This window comes from Chiloscyllium punctatum, chromosome 30 (assembly GCF_047496795.1).
Source record: "Chiloscyllium punctatum isolate Juve2018m chromosome 30, sChiPun1.3, whole genome shotgun sequence".
NCBI lineage: Eukaryota > Metazoa > Chordata > Chondrichthyes > Orectolobiformes > Hemiscylliidae > Chiloscyllium > Chiloscyllium punctatum.
The window spans coordinates 31,427,521-31,437,763 of NC_092768.1; positions in this window are offsets into that span (position 1 = coordinate 31,427,521).

The window sequence follows — 10,243 nt, forward strand, 5'->3', positions numbered from 1 at the left end:
GTTGTATGGGTGTGTGTGTGTATGTGTGTGTGTGTTGTATGGGTGTGTGTGTGTGTGTTGTATGGGTGTGTGTGTGTCTGTGTGTGTGTTGTATGGGTGTGTGTGTGTGTGTTGTATGGGTGTGTGTGTGTGTGTGTTGTATGGGTGTGTGTATGTGTCTGTGTGTGTGTCTGTGTGTGTGTGTGTCTGTGAGTGTTTTGTATGGGTGTGTGTATGTTTGTGTGTGTGTGTGTGTGTGTATGTTGTATGGGTGTGTGTGTGTGTGTTGTATGGGTGTGTGTGTGTGTGTGTTGTATGGGTGTGTGTGTGTATGTGTGTGTGTGTTGTATGGGTGTGTGTGTGTGTGTTGTATGGGTGTGTGTGTGTCTGTGTGTGTGTTGTATGGGTGTGTGTGTGTGTGTTGTATGGGTGTGTGTGTGTGTGTGTGTTGTATGGGTGTGTGTATGTGTCTGTGTGTGTGTCTGTGTGTGTGTGTGTCTGTGAGTGTTTTGTATGGGTGTGTGTATGTTTGTGTGTGTGTGTGTGTGTGTGTGTCAAAGCATAAGAAACAGTCCAACACTTGCTGGATTGGCAAGCACAGCCTCCTTTTCCCACAGAATCCTGCTGGGATGTACCGAAAATGGGAAAAGTGGGAAGTCACTTCAACTGGGTTAGAAGAGCGCAGCTTTGTCTGAGCTGGACATACTGCAGCGCTCCACTGGGATACCACAAGGTTCAACTCCATCTGCCTTTACAGCCAGCTGTCAAAACACTAAACAACTGCTACCTCCATCTGTATAACACCTTCCATACAGGAAAACAAATCGCCAGGCCATAGCAACACGACGGTTGGAGGAAGAGCGCCTCATCCTCCGCCTAGGAACCCTCCAACCACAAGGGATGAACTCCGATTTCTCCAGCTTCCTCATTTCCCCTCCCCCCACTTTGTCTCAGTCAAATCCCTCGATCTCAGCACCACCTTCCTAACCTGCAATCTTCTTCCTGACCTCTCCACCCCCTCCCCACTCCGGCCTATCACCCTCACCTTAACCTCCCTCCACCCATCGCATTCCCAACGTCCCTCCCCCAAGTCCCTCCTCCCTACCTTTTTATCTCAGCCCGCTTGGCACACCCTCCTCATTCCTGAAGAAGGGCTGATGTCCGAAACGTTGATTCTCCTGCTCCTTGGATGCTGCCTGACCTGCTGCGCTTTTCCAGCAACACATTTTCAGCTCTGATCTCCAGCATCTGCGGTCCTCACTTTCTCCTCCAACACATCAAAAGACATACTTTACAGGAGTTTGGCTTGGAGCAACGTGAGGAGACTTCAGGCCTGTTAAGTCATGCTTCAAGGAGTATTTTATTGGAGAAAAGTCAAAAGCGAGGAGAAATATTTTCTCTCGGCAGGGGGGTCGTTGAAGTGTGGAATATGTCCCCCCAGGAAGTAGTGGGAGCTCGGTCTTTACATTGATTTAAGGTGGATAAGACAGAGGCGATGGCCTAGTGGAGTTATCACTGGCTGGTTAGTCCAGAGACCCAGGTTCAAATCCTGCCATGGTAGAGCTTGAGTTCAACTTTCAAAATAAAAATCTGGAATTAAAAATCTAATGATAGCCATCGATTGATTGTTGGCAAACCTCGAAGGGAAGGAATCTGCCATCCTTATCTGTCCTGGCCTACACGTAACTCCAGGCCTACAGCAGTGTAGCTGACACTTGACTTAAATATACAAGAGGGCTGGGAATTGGCTGGACAGCTCAGAGGTCACGGAGAGAAAACCAGGCTGCAGAGGGATTCGATTTTAATATCGAGGCGTTACGGGACAGGATGCCAATGTAGGGTCAGAAGGCAGACCCAGGCTCAGCTTGAGGGGTTTTTGATTTTGGGGGGTGAGTGGGTGACCCAGGCAGGAATGGTCAGGGTCTGGAGGTTACAAAAAAACACAGACCTTGCACATCTTTGGACTGTGGGAGGAAACTGGAGCAAACCCACGCAGACACGGGGAGAATGTGCAAACTCCACACAGACACGGGGAGAATGTGCAAACTCCACACAGACAGTCGCTCGAGGCTGGAATCGAACCAGGGTCCTTGGCGCCGTGAGACCCACCCCAAATTGTATGCATTTTAACGTGCACGTGGTGGAAATGAATTGAGGAAAACAAACCTTTCGAAGGTGAGTCCATGGTACCACCTTCTGGACATTACCCTACAGTGTATGGTACCTGACCGGTAGCGTTTTCAGGTGAGTGTCTCCACGAGTCGAAACTGATGCACGCAGTTCAAAAGGGAGCTCACTTCCACACTTCAACAGCTTCCTCATTTCCCCTTCCCCCACCTCACCCTAGTTCCAAACTTCCAGCTCAGTAACTGTCCCCATGACTTGTCTCCTTTTCCACCTATCCACTCCACCCTCTCCTCCTTGACCTATCACCTTCATCCCCTCCCCCACTCACCCATTGTACTCTATGCTACTTTCTCCCCACCCCCTCCCTCCTCTAGCTTATCTCTCCACCCTTCAGGCTCACTGCCTTTATTCCTGATGAAGGGCTTTTGCCCGAAACGTCGATTTCGAAGCTCCTCGGATGCTGCCTGAACTGCTGTGCTTTTCCAGCACCACTCTAATCCAGAATCTGGTTTCCAGCATCTGCAGTCATTGTCTTCACTTCCACAGGTTGGCTGTCTGATTATACAAATCCATCCTGCTTTATTTATTGACAAAAGACTATGCTGGTCATCAGAACCAAGGTGAAGGAGAGTCTATTCAAAGGCAAATGATTCCCCGGAGAGAGCCTGAGATTCAGCATGGCGCTGGAGTAGGCCGGTCGGCCCATCCGGTCCATGCTAGCTCTCCACAGAGCAGTTCACGGTCGCTCCCAAAGCCTGCAAGCATCTTCCCCTCAGCCTTTGTACGCACTCTCTGGTTGAATAGAGGTGCTCACCTTCTGCACCATCGGGTACAGAGAACTGGAAACGGTCAGCCACTGCCTCAGAGCTCAGGCCTTCCCCAGAGGTAAGGACGCTACCACGAGAGTCCATCCTGCCGAATATGTCAGAAGCTAGGGGGACAGATGGACTCACGGTCTCTCGGGGACTCAGGAGGGATGGCGGTGGGAGTGGGTGGGGGGCGGGGGGGTGGGGGGGTGTGGGGAAGGGGGGTGTGTGGAGCTACCATCGGTACATTCTGGAGAACTGGAGGGGATTTTGTTTTTCCTTTGAGCTGACTTTATTCTTTTCGGTCTTTGCACAGCTAACTGCTTCACAAAGATAGCAAGGTTGATGAAATATGTAAGAAGGGGATGACAGAGTGTGGGGGGGGGGGGTGGAGTTTGCAAGTTGTGGAGTGGGGTGAAGTCAGTTAGCCATCCCAAAGGGCTGGCACAAGGACGAAGGGAAGAGTGGCCTCTTCCTGTGACCCGCACGACGAGAGCAGAACTCTCCTCCCCACACCCCCCACCTCCACCATGACAGAAAAGAGGGATGGATTTATCCCTGACTGTTTTCATCGTGCTGCAGCACCTGATGTGTCTCCCCAGGGTGAGCAATGAGGCCTTGCACAACCATCAAAGGATGTCAGCTGAGAAACTAATGGAGGGCCCAGGTGAAGCGAGTGCGTACTCCCATTGACTGATCTCCTGTTTGGCGTCACTGCTGCAGCCAGCCAAAAGCTCTCTTGCCTTGATGTGCTTTTAAGTAGAAGCTGGAGGCAGTAATTTGATTGAGTGCTGCAGAGTCAGCTGGACGGAGCAAGGCTCGGAGATTTACTTGTGCTCTGGGACAGCTCCTGCAGCACCGAAGGCTGAGAGGATTGTTATTTAATACTGGCATCGCGGTGGAGAATAATCACTCACTTCTAGCTCACCGCACAAAGCGCTGATCTGCCGCTGCTGGAGGATATTGGAGGGCAGAGGGGTATCGCTCCGCTGGGGGAACTGGGTTCAGGCGAGTTGAGGTGTTGGGGGAGCGAGAGCCCAATGTGTTCGCCAACGGGTATTCTCCCCACCATGACCCCTCAACAACCCCTCTGCAAGGTTACACTGGGTCAGATCTGGGCAGCGTAACACACTGTTCTAGATCAGTGTGACAGCACACAGCAATACACACTGTTCTAGATCAGTGTGACAGCACACAGCATTACACACTGTTCTAGATCAGTGTGACAGCACACAGCATTACACGCTGTTCTAGATCAGTGTGACAGCACACAGCATTACACACTGTTCTAGATCAGTGTGACAGCACACAGCATTACACGCTGTTATAGATCAGCGTGACAGCACACAGCATTACACACTGTTCTAGATCAGTGTGACAGCACACAGCATTACACACTGTTCTAGATCAGCGTGACAGCACACAGCATTACACACTGTTCTAGATCAGTGTGACAGCACACAGCATTACACACTGTTCTAGATCAGTGTGACAGCACACAGCATTACACACTGTTCTAGATCAGCGTGACAGCATACAGCATTACACACTGTTCTAGATCAGTGTGACAGCACACAGCATTACACACTGCTCTAGATCAGCGTGACAGCACACAGCATTACACGCTGTTATAGATCAGCGTGACAGCACACAGCATTACACACTGTTCTAGATCAGTGTGACAGCACACAGCATTACACACTGTTCTAGATCAGTGTGACAGCACACAGCATTACACACTGTTCTAGATCAGCGTGACAGCACACAGCATTACACACTGTTCTAGATCAGTGTGACAGCACACAGCATTACACACTGTTCTAGATCAGTGTGATAGCACACAGTATTACACGCTGTTCTAGATCAGTGTGATAGCACACAGCATTGCACACTGTTCTCGATCAGCGTGACAGCACACAGCATTACACACTGTTCTAGATCAGTGTGACAGCACACAGCATTACACACTGTTCTAGATCAGCGTGACAGCACACAGCATTACACACTGTTCTAGATCAGCATGACAGCACACAGCATTACCCACTGTTCTAGATCAGTGTGACAGCACACAGCATTACACACTGTTCTCGATCAGTGTGACAGCCCACATCATTACACACTGTTCTTGATCACTGTAATATCATGACATTATACGCTGTTCTAGATCAATGTGACAGCACACAGCATTACACACTGTTCTAGATCAGTATAATATCACAGCATTATACACTGTTCTAGATCAGTGTGAAATCACACGGCATTACACACTGTTCTAGATAAGGCTGATATTACATATCGTTACATGCTGTTCTAGATCCGTGTGATATCACAGCATTGTACACTGTTCTAGATCAGTGTGATAGCACACAGCATTACACACTGTTCTAGATCAGCGTGACAGCACACAGCATTACACATTGTTCTAGATCAATGTGACAGCACACAGCATTGCACACTGTTCTAGATCAGTTTGACAGCACACAGCATTACACACTGTTCTAGATCAGTATAATATCACAGCATTATACACTGTTCTAGATCAGTGTGAAATCACACGGCATTACACATTGTTCTAGATAAGGCTGCTATTACACATCATTACATGCTGTTCTAGATCAGTGTGATATCACAGCATTATACACTGTTCTAGATCAGTGTGATAGCACACAGCATTACACACTGTTCTAGATCAGCGTGACAGCACACAGCATTATACACTGTTCTAGATCAGCGTGACAGCACACAGCATTATACACTGTTCTAGATCAGTGTGATATCACAGCATTATACACTGTTCTAGATCAGCGTGACAGCACACAGCATTACACACTGTTCTAGATCAGTGTGACAGCACACAGCATTACACGCTGTTCTAGATCAGCGTGACAGCACACAGCATTACACACTGTTCTAGATCAGCGTGACAGCACAAAGCATTACACACTGTTCTAGATCAGTGTGACAGCACACAGCATTACACACTGTTCTAGATCAGCGTGACAGCACACAGCATTACACACTGTTCTAGATCAGTTTGGCAGCACACAGCATTACACACTGTTCTAGATCAGTGTGACAGCACACAGCATTACACACTGTTCTAGATCAGTGTGACAGCACACAGTATTACACGCTGTTATAGATCAGCGTGACAGCACACAGCATTACACACTGTTCTAGATCAGTGTGACAGCACACAGCATTACACACTGTTCTAGATCAGTATGACAGCACACAGCATTACACACTGTTCTAGATCAGTGTGACAGCACGCAGCATTACACGCTGTTCTAGATCAGCGTGACAGCACATAGCATTACACACTGTTCTCGATCAGCGTGACAGCACACAGCATTGCACACTGTTCTAGGTCAGTGTGACAGCACACAGCATTACACACTGTTCTAGATCAGCGTAACAGCACACAGCATTACACACTGTTCTCGATCAGCGTGACAGCACACAGCATTACACACTGTTATAGATCAGCGTGACAGCACACAGCATTACACACTGTTCTAGATCAGTATGACAGCACACAGCATTACACACTGTTCTAGATCAGTGTGATAGCACACAGCATTACACACTGTTCTAGATCAGTATGACAGCACACAGCATTACACACTGTTCTCGATCAGTATGACAGAACACAGCATTACACACTGTTCTAGATCAGTGTGATAGCACACAGCATTACACATTGTTCTAGATCAGTATGACAGCACACAGCATTACACGCTGTTCTAGATCAGTATGACAGCACACAGCATTACACACTGTTCTCGATCAGCGTGACAGCACACAGCATTACACACTGTTCTAGATCAGTATGACAGCACACAGCATTACACACTGCTCTTGATCAGCGTGACAGCACACAGCATTACACACTGTTCTAGATCAGTGTGACAGCACACAGCATTACACACTGTTCTAGATCAGCATGACAGCACACAGCATTGCACACTGTTCTAGATCAGTGTGACAGCACACAGCATTACACACTGTTCTAGATCAGTGTGACAGCACACAGCATTACACACTGTTCTAGATCAGCATGACAGCACACAGCATTGCACACTGTTCTAGGTCAGCATGACAGCACACAGCATTACACACTGTTCTAGATCAGTGTGACAGCACACAGCATTACACGCTGTTCTAGATCAGTGTGATATCACACAGCATTACACACTGTTCTAGATCAGCGTGACAGCACACAGCATTACACACTGTTCTAGGTCAGCATGACAGCACACAGCATTACACACTGTTCTAGGTCAGCATGACAGCACACAGCATTACACAATGTTATAGATCAGCATGACAGCACACAGTATTACACGCTGTTATAGATCAGCGTGACAGCACACAGCATTACACACTGTTCTAGATCAGTGTGACAGCACACAGCATTACACACTGTTCTAGATCAGTATGACAGCACACAGCATTACACACTGTTCTAGATCAGTGTGACAGCACACAGCATTACACGCTGTTCTAGATCAGCGTGACAGCACACAGCATTACACACTGTTCTCGATCAGCGTGACAGCACACAGCATTGCACACTGTTCTAGGTCAGTGTGACAGCACACAGCATTACACACTGTTCTAGATCAGTGTGACAGCACACAGCATTACACACTGTTCTAAATCAGTGTGATAGCACACAGTATTACACGCTGTTCTAGATCAGTGTGATAGCACACAGCATTGCACACTGTTCTCGATCAGCGTGACAGCACACAGCATTGCACGCTGTTCTAGATCAGTGTGACAGCACACAGCATTACACACTGTTCTAGATCAGCGTGACAGCACACAGCATTACACACTGTTCTAGATCAATGTGACAGCACACAGCATTACACACTGTTCTAGATCAGTGTGATAGCACACAGCATTGCACACTGTTCTCGATCAGCGTGACAGCACACAGAATTGCACGCTGTTCTAGATCAGTGTGACAGCACACAGCATTACACACTGTTCTAAATCAGTGTGATAGCACACAGTATTACACGCTGTTCTAGATCAGTGTGATAGCACACAGCATTGCACACTGTTCTCGATCAGCGTGACAGCACACAGCATTACACACTGTTCTAGATCAGTGTGACAGCACACAGCATTACACACTGTTCTAGATCAGCGTGACAGCACACAGCATTACACACTGTTCTAGATCAGCATGACAGCACACAGCATTACCCACTGTTCTAGATCAGTGTGACAGCACACAGCATTACACACTGTTCTCGATCAGTGTGACAGCCCACATCATTACACACTGTTCTTGATCACTGTAATATCATGACATTATACGCTGTTCTAGATCAATGTGACAGCACACAGCATTACACACTGTTCTAGATCAGTATAATATCACAGCATTATACACTGTTCTAGATCAGTGTGAAATCACACGGCATTACACACTGTTCTAGATAAGGCTGATATTACATATCGTTACATGCTGTTCTAGATCCGTGTGATATCACAGCATTGTACACTGTTCTAGATCAGTGTGATAGCACACAGCATTACACACTGTTCTAGATCAGCGTGACAGCACACAGCATTACACATTGTTCTAGATCAATGTGACAGCACACAGCATTGCACACTGTTCTAGATCAGTTTGACAGCACACAGCATTACACACTGTTCTAGATCAGTATAATATCACAGCATTATACACTGTTCTAGATCAGTGTGAAATCACACGGCATTACACATTGTTCTAGATAAGGCTGCTATTACACATCATTACATGCTGTTCTAGATCAGTGTGATATCACAGCATTATACACTGTTCTAGATCAGTGTGATAGCACACAGCATTACACACTGTTCTAGATCAGCGTGACAGCACACAGCATTATACACTGTTCTAGATCAGCGTGACAGCACACAGCATTATACACTGTTCTAGATCAGTGTGATATCACAGCATTATACACTGTTCTAGATCAGCGTGACAGCACACAGCATTACACACTGTTCTAGATCAGTGTGACAGCACACAGCATTATACACTGTTCTAGATCAGCGTGACAGCACACAGCATTACACACTGTTCTAGATCAGTGTGACAGCACACAGCATTATACACTGTTCTAGATCAGTGTGACAGCACACAGCATTACACACTGTTCTAGATCAGTGTGATATCACAGCATTATACACTGTTCTAGATCAGTGTGACAGCACACAGCATTATACACTGTTCTAGATCAGTGTGACAGCACACAGCATTACACACTGTTCTAGATCAGTGTGATATCACAGCATTATACACTGTTCTAGATCAGTGTGATAGCACACAGCATTACACACTGTTCTCGGTCAGGCTGATGTCATGCTGCATTACAAGGTTTTCAAGATCCGTGTGATATCACACAGCATTATATGCTGTTCTAGGTCAGTGCAATATCACTACATTATACATCGTTCTCGATCAGTGTGCTAGAATGCCTTTGGAATCAGCGTGTAGTGTAACTGTCTATAATGGAGGGGAGAGAGACCCCAATGATCCTCTCAGCTGTCCTCACTAACCGTTGGAGGGTCTTACGTTCCGAGACAGTGTGACTCCTGAACCAGGCAGTGATGCAGTAGCTCAGAGTACTCTCCCTTTGAACCCTCTGTAGAATGTGGTGAGGATGGGGGCTGGGAGGTAGGCTTTCCTCAGCCTGTGCAGAAAGTAGAAGATGCTGCTGGGATTTCCTAGCTGTGAAGCTGGTGTCGAGGGTCTGGGTGAGACCCTCCGCCAGGTGGACGCTAAGACATTTGGCGCACTCCGAGATCCCCACAGGGGAGCCATCAATGTCCAGTGGAGAGTGGGTCACTCTCCTAATAAGTGTAGGAACCTCAGTGAAATGAATGGGGGCATGGTTTATTGACTGTTCCAGTAATTCAGTAGCATCAATTTTCATTTCAAAAATTTGTTAGCCTCACCTCATCACCCTGCACTGATGTTTCCATAATCCCTTATTTTGTTTAGTACTCACAGAGTCATACAGCACTGAAACAGACCCTTCAGCCCATGCAGCCTGCCATTCTTAGTCTTGAAGAAACTCAACAATGATGCAGCCAAAGATGTGCAGGTTCGGGTGGATTGGCCCACGCTAATTTGCCCGTAGTGTTAGGTGCATTAGTCAGAGGGAAAAGGGTCTGGGTGGGTTCCTCTTTGGAGGGCCAGTGTGGACTGGTTGGGCCGAAGGGCCTGTTTCCACACTGTAGGGGAATTCAATCTAATCCACAGCCCTTTGGGGCAAAGAATTCCCAAGTGTTACAAGTCCAGTCTCATTACAAGGCCTCAC